The sequence below is a fragment of the Phasianus colchicus genome, chromosome 15, assembly GCF_987193195.1.
Source record: "Phasianus colchicus chromosome 15, bPhaCol1.hap1.1, whole genome shotgun sequence".
NCBI lineage: Eukaryota > Metazoa > Chordata > Aves > Galliformes > Phasianidae > Phasianus > Phasianus colchicus.
This window is the reverse complement of record NC_143450.1, coordinates 9194267-9207790: the sequence shown is the minus strand read 5'-3', so window position 1 is coordinate 9207790 and position 13524 is coordinate 9194267. Positions and strand designations below refer to the sequence as shown.

The following is a 13524-nucleotide window of genomic DNA, read 5'->3' as shown; positions in this document are numbered from 1 at the left end:
TGGGACAGGGAGGTGCTGGGCACTGTCCACCCCATCCTAGCTGCCAGCAAATTCAGCATGGGTTATATATAGCCTCTGACCTGAGGCCTTCAAAGCAGGACTTGGACCCAAGTTCCTCGAACATGGCTGGAAAAATTCCACTTGGCATCAGGCAATTCACTATATGCTGCCATTCCCTTCTGCTTTTATCCGAACCGTGCCTCCAAGCCCTGTGCTATGGAATAGCAGCTATTCTGGGGGAAGCATTTGATATTTTTCCATCTCCTAACCATTCTGGAAGGGGCCACCTCCTATCCTCCAGGCTGGGACACAAAAAAACTTCCAACTCACTGCACCATCCCAGTTTCACTGGTTTACAGTGGTACGCAATCAGGAGCTGGACTGTGGGGCTCAAGAGAGCTGGAGGTCTCTCTGTCATGTGTCTGCACGTTGAGAAGCTGAGACATGCAGGCACCAGAATATTTCCATCTGCACAGGGTTGTCTCAGTACAACCAGTGAGGCCAGCAGCTTTCCTACACAACTTCCGTGCTTGAAGTTTCTATTTTGTTTTGCTGTTTTCTCTGAAGTTGTCTAGGAAGGAAGTTTTGTACCTTCTATTTCTACCCAATGCCTAAGGCTTTTTTTTTTTTTTTTCTTTTTAGCTCTCAGAAGGAGAAAGTACTTTAAACATCTGCTCTCAAGTGAATGTTTCTGCCGACAGGTTGGATGATGCACCAAATCACACACAAAGTCAACACACACCTAAATCATCAAAACGTATTTGAACCACTCGCTGAGTTTGTCCTGGGAGTGTGAGGGGAGAACATAGGTTTCACAGCAGGGCTGATGCAAAGCTGATGTAGATGACCTGCAGCGAGTCCTGGAAGGACATCACAGGTCAGTCTTCAGGACAAGCTTTTGCTTGGCCACCTCTGCAAGGCAGTGGCAAGGACAGGATGAGATCTGCTTGGTGCAGCAGTGCAGAAGACCCTGATGTGAAGCAGTCGCCCAGACAACTTTTCTGCTTTCTAGGAGACAACTCTGGCCTTCTTAGGAGCATTATTAACGTGAGTTTGACAGACAGGACAGAGAAATGGGCTTCTGGGCCATACTATGCTGGGATCTCCCACACTCCACTATTTGTTTGTGCCACTTCCCTTTAGACCATGCAGAAAAAGGCTGACTGATCCTCCAAGAGCTTTCTGAAGTCCTTGCAGATGGCGCTGTGTCTGGAAGCAAATTCATTTCATCCAGACCTTCCTCCCCTCACTCCCAAGTAGAGGACAAGATATACACCTCTCCTCCATGCCTGCATAGCATCCTTCTTCTCTTGCATGCATGGAAAATAATATTGGGAAAGCACTTGTGTATATTTAGCTACTTCTAATTGAAGTAGCAAGCTGGAAATAAGGAGCATTGCCAAGCTGTGGTGCCAGCCAGCTCCTCACAGGCATCCAGCAGCTGCTGCCCAGCCCTGGGCCCACAGTTTAGGACACCTGGCTGTGTGCTTGGGGCAGTGCTGAGGGAGGGCGCTGCCCAGCTGGAGACAGAAGCCAGGAGCTGTGACTACTGTGTTCCCCCCAATAGATAAACCTGAGCTCCAGGTCAGTCAAGCTGTCATCGGCTGCAGCAATGCAGCTATCACTCCTTTCCCGTGCAGCTGGAGGCATGGCAAGTTTACAGCAACAAGAGTCAATATTTACCACCTCTTGTGTGTGTTAGCTTGACTGCAGATGCTTCCCTGACTAATTCATGCAAACGATTCTCTCTTAACAAAACAGTGTGATGGCAGGGAGAGAGTGACAAAATAGCAACCAGTGCCACCCAGGGCAATAAACTGGAAGAGAAACTGCACATGGTGTCAAAAAATCAGGAGCTACAGTGAGTTTGGAGAAGCGAAAGAAGAGAAGTCAGTGAGTGAAAGCCCCAGATGGCTCTGAGACCCATGCAGAAGTTCAGCTGCTGAATTCTTAATGGACACCATGGCATCCTTCCTCCTAGTTGTTTCAGCAAACACAGCACTCACTTCTGTGCCTCCCCATGAACATGCACATCGTCTTTGGCTGCCATCAGGAATTTGGTCTGGAATCCATACTTTGGTCATCTGATTTTTATGCAGAAAGGCACCTGGGCTTAAGGAAGCACAACTTTCATTAAATAAATTAAAATCTACAACCTCCCTAAGGAAGAAAACCCCCAGTTTTCTTAGAAATATTCTCTTCATTTAAACTGCTTGCACAGCTTTGCTCTGGAATGAGCAAAGCTGAAGCTGTGGTGCCTGCGTCCCTTCTGAATGCTGCCAAGCTCCCCCCAGAACAGCTCAGGGTGAGCACAAGCTGAGATCATGAAACCCACACTTGACACCGTGCTAAATTCAAGCTTAACAACCGCTACTCAGAAAAGAGAAGCGCAGCTAATTTTCAGAACGGCAGTTGGACGGCTGGCTCTCATCCCAGCCCTCTTCATCTTCCTCTGTTTCAGTGTGAAAAGTCCACCAGAGAAAACTTTGCCACTAGGGATTTGTCAGCCTGCCATTTTTATTCCCACATAAACACCTCCCACAACCATCGGATTTAGTGCCTGGCAGGAACAAATAATTTCTGTAAGGCAGGAACACAGGCGGGTAATTAAGAAAACCCAACTCCAGACAAGGAAATATGGTCTACAGGCAAAACATTTGGCAGTGCAGGAGCAGGCTGCACAGCTGGCAAAGGCAGGCAGCAGACTGACCACCATCCAGCTACCAGAAACATCTGGGGGAGTGCAGAATAGATTCAGGATGCATCTTGGTAAAGTAGATGCTAGCTAACCTTCACTCCTTAGCCTACGTAAACTGGAAAGCTCACAAGGAAATCTGTGTATATTGATGAAAGTTTCTTCCCCTTTGCAGGGGCTTTTTGCTCTCTGTATTGCTGCTGTTATTTTTTCTGCTGTTGTGGATTGCTGGAGGACACCCACAGCAGCTGTAGTGAGCAGATCGTTGACATTTCGCAATGCTTTCTTGCTGTCAGAGGCTGCTGTGTTTGTTTTCTCCTCACTCTGCTCAAGACAGTCTCGAATGGTCCCTTGGAAATGGTCTCCAATTGCAGCAGCTGTGTCACCCCATTCTCTCCCTGAGCCATTGGCAGATGAGGCAGGGAAGAAACTCAGGAGTCAGTGGTGGGTTTCTTGGTTCTCCTTGGGATGAGGTAATCTTTGAATACCACATCACCCCACCAACAATGAGAGCTCTGTCTGGTACAGCTCTGCATCCCTCCAAATCCCCAGCAGTGGTGAACCTACTGCCTTTCACACCAGAACGGCTGGCTGCTGCTCTGGTTGCTGCGTGTCACCCATCTGCAAAGGGTCTTGCAGGTAGTTCAGGGACTGGGTGCAGCTCCCTGAACACATTCTTGGCACTGGGATCCCACTCCATCACCAGAGTCCCAGGGAGAATAAGTGCTGTCATTCCCAACTGCTCTCTAGATTTCAATGTAGTTCTCCACAGCTGGATGTGACATTAAAGGCAGCAGAGCTCTTATTACTGGTAGAGGAGTGATGAGCACAAACCATCCAGCTGGACTCCTTACGTTTGCAAAATGAGCAGGCTCAATCTGGAAGCAGTTCTGAAGAATACAAATAGTAATCATTGCAATGGCTTCCATCTCATTTTATCATGAAGGGGAAAATGCCCTTTCCCCATTTTGTAAGATATAAGGGAAATATTCCCAGACACACCTCTGAAACATGGGATAAACACGGTACTCTAAGAATGAATGGCCACAGTTAATCCTCTTCGCAACTTCTTGTAGATGGAGTGGCTTCCATCTAGCTGAGTATATCTATTTCAGTGCAATTTCCTTTATTATTCAGACTTGCAAATTGTCTGTTTCTATTGGTCTCCAATGCAAATCTTTCCAAGTTTAACACATCTGCAATTCTATAAAGTCATTAGTTTTAATTAACAGACAAAGTTCCTCCATTATTTTTAGAATTAATGCCAGCTGAGAATAAGTCACAGAGCTAAAGTGGTTGCACGTATTCACAAGGAATTTTTCCTGAAATACTGTGATTAAAAGCTTGAAAAGAAGGAGAGAGTGAAACAAATATGGATTTGCTGAAGAAGCAGCACAAATCAGTCAAACGCATCACCCGAGAGCTCAAACCTGGAGCTTCTCAATGAGAATACCTAAGCTGGGCTATATGAAAGAGCCTCCATTTGATGGTTTGGCAGCTCCAAGAAGCTGTCCCAGAGGCACAGCTGAGCAGTAAATAGCTTTTTCAGCCCAAACCTTTTGCTCCTTTGCTCAACAGAAGCCTAAGATAGAAGAACAACCTGGTCACAATCAGATCAGCTGTTCCTCTACTGGGATATGGCTGCAAAAACAGATTGGAGCAGGAAGGCTGGGGCAGACCACAGGGCACCATCCCTTCTCCTGTGCTGGGACAGGGCACTGTGTGACATCTGCACACTGACCTTACCACACAAGCAAATGCATTCATAGGCAAGGAATAGAGGAAAACAAACAAGTGTCACAAGGCTTAAGCAGAAATTAACGTGCAGAGCAAGAGGCAGCACAGTGCTGACAACTGAGCTGTGAGTGGCAGCACTGTATTGCTTCGGGCCCAACATGACAGTTCCAGTTCAAAGCAGGAGTCAGCTGAGCTGTCAGCAGCTTTGGTGGGATGAAAAATGGTGCTCTGCAGTTTTCATGCTCTGTTACATGAATACAGGGAAGCATCTGGGCTATGGTAAATCAAGACAAGAGCAGTTTAAGCACCAGACTTCTGATACAGCAAGGGGAGATGCACTGAGATGCTTTGCAAAAATCCAGATGTCCACTGAAGTCACCACCGGCTCCTCAGCTCCTTCCCATTCCTACAATGGGATTGTCATAAGTCACAGCTTAAGTGGGTTTGCATGGCCCAAATCAGAGATGCCGTAGCACTGCGGTCCCACATGCAGCTTCCGCTCAGTTAGCAGCCAGGTGGGGCTCATCTGTCCACTTGTGGCACCAGTCTGCTTCTTGTGTCCCCATACTCGGGGTTCAGAGAGACTCCATCTACTTAGAGGACATGGAAGGCAAATCATAGTGAGAAAATTAACACTCAGCTCCCCAGCTGCTAGGTTATCAGTGTGAAGTTTGAACAATAACCACCCTTCAGCATCAGCAAGCCTGTGGCAGCAGCTCTGTAAAGCTCTACTGTGAATGTCTGACCCTGAGGTTTTGTTCTCTCAGTGTTAGAGCTGAAAAACAGCACCTACAGGAAGGAAGCGTGGTTAATGTCTGGGTTCTCAGAACTCAGAAGTGGATACTGTTATTTTTGACTTTCTTCATCAAGAATGGTCTGCGGTGATGTCATTCTGCTGATATTCATCCTTTGCTGCCACATTACCTCTTGAACCTCACCATCACATACACCCTGCTGTGAGGTGTGCTCTGTGTGCTCCTTTGCCTTCTGCACCTCTGCTCAGGGAGCAGGGATGGGAAAAGGAGGCTGAGACAGGCAGCTGTGGGGAAGGAAACAGAGAGACCTGGGGAAATAAAGGCTGACATGAGGATGCAGAAGCCCTCAGACACAGTATGAGAAGCACATTTCCTGGGACTGCTTTTCCATATCATTGGTCTTATGACTTCCTGTGAGAAAGGAGTCTTCAGAGCCCTCAGAGCATCTCTTCATGCCTGATCTTCAGCATTTACTTGCTTTGAATTTTCAAGCTCTGCAAACACCTAGAACCTTATTTTCTCCCAAGAAAGCCGAGTTCCTGATGCAACTTCTCTATTGTTGTAAGCGAGGCTATAACCCCTGAATGGTAAGGAAATCACAGGCCAGTAAGCTGTCTTCAGATCTCTCCCATGCCTCTTAAAGCACTCTGATTATTCCTGCCACCTTTGTAGCAAGAAAGCTCTCTCAGTGCTTAGCAATTATAGGTCTGGCTGCCATACCTGCTCTTAAACTCTAATCGTATGTGGCTGATGTAACTGTAGCTGTTAGATGGCCGGGTCAGCAGGCTGCAAGCTTGCTGAAGCCATTCACACAGTGCCTAAATTCAACAGGAAGGGCATGCAGAGTTATAGGAACCTTTGGGGACTGCTGCCCAGATTAATTGCTTTTTTCAGTATGCACAGTGAGGAAAAAGAGCAGAGAAAGGAGAGAACAGATGTGACAGGAAAAGAAAGGAAAGAAAGGGAGAACCTTCTTTGAAGAACTACTGCCCTGGGTGTTAATGCTCTTGAGCTGCTTTGCTGGCACAGCACTACTGGAGCAGACAGAGAGGAGCTCCTGCAGGTGACTGCAAGGGCAGAGAGCTGCCAGCTTGGATGAGAATCAAAATGTGGGCAACAGAGAGGTCAAGATCTCTGCTAGGACTCTGCCCATTGCTGTGGGTTTACTCGTAGAGCTGCCTCTCCCAAAGCAGGCTGAGCCTGGGAATGCACCAACAGAGAAAACTGACAAAAACAGTGTAACCATTACCAAGGTTGGCAGGAGGAAGCTCAGTGGATGTCTGGATTGTTGGGGCATGCAGCAGGTTGATGGCCTCAGTCCCAGGGAAGGTATGTGGTGGCAGCTCCCTGCTGTGCTGGAATGGCTCACAGCACTGTGGATGAGGTGGGCACTGGAAGAGCTCTCACCTCCCAGAGTGGCTTGAGGGGCTGCTCCATTCAGGGTTCTTGCCAGCTCCAGTGAGGCTCAGATGTGGGTGGCACTAAGACTGAGCTCAAAGGAGTGCAGATCTGCTGCAGGTGATAGGAAGGGAAAAGCTTCGACTGGTTGCGTATCAAAACCAAGATAAAGTCAATCACAGTTCCTGATTGTTTTATGGCTCCCTTCTATATGCACAAGACACACAGTAATGATTCTTCCCCATCTACATAGACAAGCTGCTTTTCCTCCCATCTTTCAAATTAGGAAATTGAGGCATAGCATCTTTCCTAAACTGGTACATTACCAGCCAGAAAAGGGTCCTAATCATTAGAGTAGAGCAATGGGACTGTCTCCATGGGATAATTATGCCATGGCTATAGAAAGCGCAGCAATAACAGCAGAGTTGCAGGCTTACTTAAATGCAACAGAGGTGAGCACAGAAATTAAAGAAACTGCTTACCTTCAAAGGCCTCAGATAGACAGGAACATCCAGTCAGATACCCTCACCTCTACTGCCAGCCCTTAAATTGGGTCTGGGAAGGGATGGAGCCAAGATCCTTTCAGTCACTCAGCTGCATTGCATGCACCTGAGCTCCCTTAGGTAGGCCCTGCCTTCCCACCAGGTGCTCCATCACTGCTTCAGGTCATGACTTAGCATTTCCACTATAGTTGGGATGACCAGTTTACCTCACTCTGTGCATCCTGTAGCAAGGTGTGGGGGCATGCAGAGTTATAGGAACCTTTGGGGACTGCTGCCCAGATTTAGGTGTGTTAGCTACAGTTACAGAGAAAACATTGGAAAGCAAAGTGTGCCTTGAGCCTCAGGTGAATAGTTATCTTGTGTCAGCTCCAGGGCTTGCTTTTGGAGAGCCTTGGACTCTCCAACACAGCTGCAGCTTCCTTGGAGGCTGGAGCCAGCTCTGTGTGCACATTCCTCACAGGCTTGCAGCACTTTTGTCCTTCTTCACCAAATACCTCGCAGACAAAGTTATTTTTCTAAGTCATACTGAGTTGTTTTATTCACCCTTCTCAGCTATAGAGGCAACAAAGTGCATAAAGGAAGCATTCTGTCGTGAGGAAAACTCTGGGAAACCCAGATCCTGCTCCGTTGCAGCACAGTGCACAGTGTCCGGTCCCAACCTTATGGGTGCTTCTGCACTGACCTGGACCTGAGGCACAACGTGATGTCCTGGGCCTACCAGAGAGAGCCCTGGGCGAGGATCAGCCTGTGCTGCAACTTGGATTCACTCTCCCAATGTTTGGGTTTGCTTGTGTCTGTCAAGGTGCACTTAAGACCATGGGCTGGAGTCCCTGGGATCCTTGTGTGAGAGCCTCTTTTGCAAGGAGCTCTGGAGACCACCTCATCTTGTATGGGTTGCCCCTGCTACCAGGCAGACGTGGGGGAAAACAGGACTGCTAAAGTAGCTTTGACACAAGCAGAGCAAATATGCCATGTCAAAGCATTTTCCTTCAGCTGCCTGAGATACCGGCTGCTAGGGAACTATAAAGCTGTGGCCAGGCTTGCAGTCTGCTTTGAACTGCTCTGGTGAGAAAGAAATAGCTAAACCCCAGCCCAGGCACCAGCTTGATGTTGACTTTTGTGTGGGATAGGCATTAGCAGGACGGGCTTGAGCAGCAGACTGTATGTATCCAGGGTGGCTCAAGCACAAGGGGAAAACATGGGTAAATAAGAAAAAGGTTACTATGCAAGGAGGGCTCCAGGAGTGGGAAATGTGAGCCTCCCTGCCTGCACAGCAACATGCCAAGAGACTCTGCCCCTTGGAAGGAGGCAGACTGCCTGGTAAAGCTACCCAGCAAAGCCCTTTCTCAGCGTAAATGTAAACTCAGTCTCACCTTTCCTTAACAAGAAAAGTGCTCGTCAGTCTCTTTGGTGTCTTACTGGTTCCAGACAATGAGATGTCCTGCTGTTCGGTGTAGCTGAGCTGCTTGCAGCAGCAGGTGATGAAATTCAGCATCTTTGTACAAAGAGTGGTTCCCCAGGAATAATACCATGCCCTGGCTTCAAAAGGAGGGGTGAGGAAGATGGAAGGGAGTGGAGAAGCTCTTGGATGTTCAGGTAGAGAAGGCAGGTTGGTGGCAGGCACTGTAATACTTTGTAATGTCTGGTCTCATGAGGAAATGGGACGGTAGGGGGAAAAAAATAGAAAAAGGAGGAAAAAAAGAAGAAAAAAAAAGAAAAATTGAAAAGCTGCCAAGGCATAAGAATGTATTTGCATCAAATACGTACCACTCAAACCATGAACAACCACCCCAAGCACAGCCATCTTCAAGGAAAACAAGTTGGCAGCTAAAATGTAAGTCAGAAATGAGACTATTTATTTGGCACCAATTTATACCTGTCAGGATATTCTTTCCAAGCAATAAGGATGAAGAAATTGTCTAAAATTGTAGTGTTCAAAGAAAAAGTTTCTGTATCGATTCGGGGAAAAACTCGAAGCATTGTGAGAGCTCCCATGGACTGGACAGGCTGAACTGCCCCCAGGAGCAGATGGGCTTTATGCACGCACTCATGGGGTGTTGCAGTTTTACAGATTTTACAATATTAAAGATTTTAAAGCAAGATGGAGCCATGGTTATCATTTAGTTTTCAGTGTAAAGCATGGAGTTTCTCATGGCTCTTCCATTCTTGTTTCCTTCTGGTCTGGTTACACAGCAGAGGACGATTTCAGGCTGAAGTCTGCAGACAACTGGAGCCCACATAAGGTTTTTAAGTCAGCTCCACACATTCTTCATAGCAAACCCTGTAAGTGACACTGATAAAAAAATCTCTGTATTCACTGGGAAATTTTGAGCTGTCCATAAGTGAAAGCAGTTGAAATACACTTGGAAAGACATCAAAGTTTAATCTGAAGGCCAAAAATGGTAGTTTTCTTTGTAGCCAAACATGATGAAGGAGCTGAGGCATTGACAAAGAAAGTTTGTCACTAAAATGTGTCAGAAGACCATTTGGTGGAAAAATGACTGCCTTTGGGTCTAGGAATCGTCTAAGATGAAACTGGGAATTAGATCTATGAATGCTTTTTGGCTTTAAGAAGCACTATGTAACCCCCAAATAAACATGGTATAAGAAGCAGAATCAAGCATGAATTCTACAAAGGGTGGTTTTGCTCCTCTAGTCTACTATTTGGCCACGATGATAAAAGCATAGAGAAAGATAACACATTTGCATTTCAAGAAATAATTTACATTAGTCCAGGAAGGATATTGATGAATTTCTAAAGAACGTCAGGCACCCTGACAAACAAGCAGCACCATGTCACACGGTGTGCCAAATGCTAGGTCACGTTGGGAGGAATGGATTGAGCACCTCGCACAGTGGGAGCATTGCTGAGCTCCAAATGAACGGCACCCATAAAGGGAATGGATCTGGGCACATGCACACAGCTAAATAAAGAGCAAGGCTGTCTATGCCCAAAGAGTAAACAAAATGGCAGGTTGGGGTAGGAAATCTTTACTGTGCCACCTGACTGGGCCCTGGCCCCCCCAGCCTTGCTTAGCTGTGATCACCCTGGCCCAGAAGGCACACCATGGGATGGATGCAATATCCACAGCTGCTTAGAGCTCCCTGGTGAAAACAAGCCTGGCAGTCAGGGCCCGGAGCACTGCTGGGCTTTGCCTCTAGGGAAACAAAGAGCTAAGGAAGATATAGAGAGATGTGCTGCGAAGCAAGTGCAAATGCAGGGCAATAGAGGAATCTACAGAATTAAAGGGTGTTTTAAATTGATAATTGGCCTTTTATGGGAGTCACTGTTTATCAGCGGAACTCACTGTTACAGGATTGTAAGGGCTGAGAAGGCTTAAAAATCATCTGCCTTCAAAGCTTGCATGCTATATTAAAACATTTATAGTACTAAAGTTGACAGCAGCTTGACCTTGGGAAATATCTAACATCCTAATTTTAACACCCAAATGAGGATCTTGAAAGTACTGAAACATCAGGCATGTGATGGTGCTGCAGTGAGATCAGTGAGAGAAAGGCACATTCAGCTCTTTCCTCACCTGAGACTTTGCTGCATGGCTGTGAGGATCCCTGCCAGACAGTGTCCCTCTGGTTGGGGTTAACTGAGAACAGATGGTAAATGGAGTCAACCCTGAATAAGAACTAGAGGTCTGTGGAGGTGTGGAGAGAACTGCTGAAGAGCTGGAGCTGATTCACAGCACAGTTCATGGTTTCACTTCATTCTCCTCCAGTTGTTTGTCTATAAAAGGTTCATTCAAGCTTCATTTCTTAGCTAAAAGGGTTGATAGCAAAGATCTTTATCGTCTGGTCGGCTACTATTCTGATGAGCAAAATAGACAAGCACTGCCAGAGAAGAGCCTGCTCTGCATGCTATATTGGTAACAGTGAGAACACAAAAAGATATGCCTTTGGAATATAATTGCCTGATTTCTCAGATGTCCTTCTGGATCCAGTCCTGGCCGCCAATTCTCCTATCTCCAGTTTTAATCTCCAGATAATTCTAGTCGGGTACCCTGAGTTTTTGAATACAGGCACTGACGCTGCAAGTTTTTAGTGCTTGAAAGAAACATATCCTGGGAGTATTATTAACCACAATCAGTTATTATCCTGTAAACAGAGGAAAGAACAGAGGAGGCTGAACAGCTCCATGTACCTGGTGCAAAAGCTGAGTGACCCAAGGAGCCTGCTCTCAGCTCATCCTCTTCAAAGCAGTGATGTGGCTTTGTTTAAAGCATCAAAGAGCCCAAACCCTCACCAGTGTGCAAGCAGAATCCTACACAGCAGCTGTCAGAGGTGCGCAGAAATGGCAACAGAAGGGACAATATCTTGTTCCCAGCCACCACTTTTTGGCTGGAGATGAACATATAACCTTGTTTAGAAAAGAACAAGAGCAACCATATTTGAATTCCAGCGCATGCTGGTTATTCAGTCTCTCTTCCTAACCTGAGGTACTGTATTTCCCCAACAACCAACCCAAGCCATTTTCTCCTTCTGACAACCAGCACCCATAGGTATGGTTGATCCTCAAAGCAGCCCCTGCCTTCTATCACCTAAACACTTTTGTTGTTTTGGGGGTTGGAACTACATGATCCTTGAGGTCCCCTCCAACCCAGGTCATTCTGTGATTCTGTGATTCTGTGATTCTGTTGTTACACATCCCAAAGCCCCAAACCTGCACTCAAAAGAGACATTCTGGGTTTGTTTTCTGCTAGTCCCAGCAAAATATGGAGTTCTCTGTCCTCTTTCTTCCCCTTCTGATGGTAAGAAAAACAGCAACTGAAGGAGACTGAAGAGATCAAGCTGATGACCCAGAAGCATCAGTGTGAACCAAGCAGTGTGCTGGGGCTGTGCACGCAGAGAGCTGAGATGGCACTTTCCTCAGCCCATAGCACTGAAAAGGGGCCAGAGTAAATGAAACCTATGGGCTGAAAAATGATGATGAGAAGACTAGTTAGCTGCTTGCATTACATAGTGCTTGGTAACAGGAGTGATCACACACCAGCCAAGCAGTTAGGAAAACTGCCTTCTGCAAACAGATTGGATGTCTGCTCCTGAGCCAGTGTTTTTCCACTTTGTGTGTACCAGGCTCCCAGATGCAACTGCAAAGGAGCAGATGGTTGCTGCTGGCCCCAGCCAGGGAGCTTCTGTCCCTGAGGCTGCATTTGGGACACCCAGTTCAGGACTATTCCTACCTTCTTTAAGCTCATGGAGGGAAGGTTTAGATCAGATGTCAGGGGGAAGTTCTTCACAGAGAGAGTGGTGAGGTGCTGGAACAGACTACCCAGAGTGCGGATACCCCATCCCTGGAGGTGTTCAAGACCAGGTTGGATGGAGCCCTGGCAGCATCCAGATCTGGAGGTTGGTGGCCCTGCCTATGGCAGGGGGTTGGAACTTGATGATCCTTGGGTCCCCTCCAACCCAAGCTGTTCTATGATTCTTGCACTGTGGCTCCCACCCAGAAGAGCATCCAGGGAGTATTTGTTCTTCTGGACAAGCCAGAAATGGAGATAGAGGGCACAAAAAGTGCAGTGATGACAGAAGAAAAAACAATAAATAGTGGCAGTCTGTAGGAATGAGCCAGGACACTCGGTGGTGCAGAACCCTTCAAAGGAAAAGCAGCAGGAGGAGGGAACCCAAAGCAAACATCTCACAAAGAGCTGGAGTAGCAAGACTTGGAGTGTGTGCCTCATTCTGCACAAAGCAAGGCCATGTGCACCCCTTGCTGGGGACGGCCTCAGAGTCAGTGCCAGCAGATGGCAGTCCTGGGTGTGCAGCCACCATGAAGACGCAGCAGACTGTTGTGCAAGAGGTGGGCTACAAACCGGTCACACTGGGAATGTGCACCTTGAATCCCATCCAGACTGTCACTGAATGTAAGTCCTTCCCAGTCTCTGGGGAACACAGAGCCTGAGGGCAGACTAAGGCCCTAATGCAGTGAAAAATGGAAGGCAAAAGCACAGCCATGCTCCTAAATGTGTGATGGTGGCAGCTTGGTTGCATTCACCCAGGAGTGAGGTTCTATTGCAGCACTCTCCATGGCTGCCCACTGCTGTGCAGTTTAATCCTTGATGAGAGATCCATCTGAATTACCTTTCAGACCTGGTGAGCTGAAGGAGCTTTTAAGGCTCTGAACCTTCCATGAGGGGTTTCCAAGACTCACTTGCCATAGGTTGACTTTCAAAAACATGAGGTGTAAGCACTGGTGGCTCAGGCAGGAAAAGAGGGAGCAAAACAGGACAAAACAACAGCTGAACAATAAAATGTCAGTGAGGATGTGAGACCAAAAAAAAAAAAAAAAACCTGAATATTCATGGAAAATGGGGCAAAGTGAAAAATAGATCCACAGAAAATGTCAAAAATGAGAGAAAGTTCCCATGAAATCTATTTTGTATACAAGGCAAATTCTAAGGAAGCCACATTTGGGCCATGCAACATA

At 47.0% G+C, this 13524-nt stretch overlaps 1 long non-coding RNA gene across 4 annotated transcripts; it reads right to left on the bottom strand.

The window, feature by feature from the left end:
* Positions 1–2863: 2863 nt before the first annotated feature.
* Positions 2864–7100, bottom strand: LOC149915900 (uncharacterized). 4 transcript variants are annotated; one of them, XR_016471406.1, is made up of 3 exons: positions 7068–7100; positions 6437–6699; positions 2864–5025 (listed from the first exon to the last, which is right to left on the bottom strand). It is a non-coding gene; the product is annotated as an uncharacterized LOC149915900 (long non-coding RNA). The 4 variants fall into 4 exon arrangements; XR_016471407.1 differs by having other exon boundaries at positions 2864–5022; XR_016471405.1 differs by lacking the exon at positions 6437–6699 and having other exon boundaries at positions 2864–5022; positions 7068–7094.
* Positions 7101–13524: the final 6424 nt, after the last annotated feature.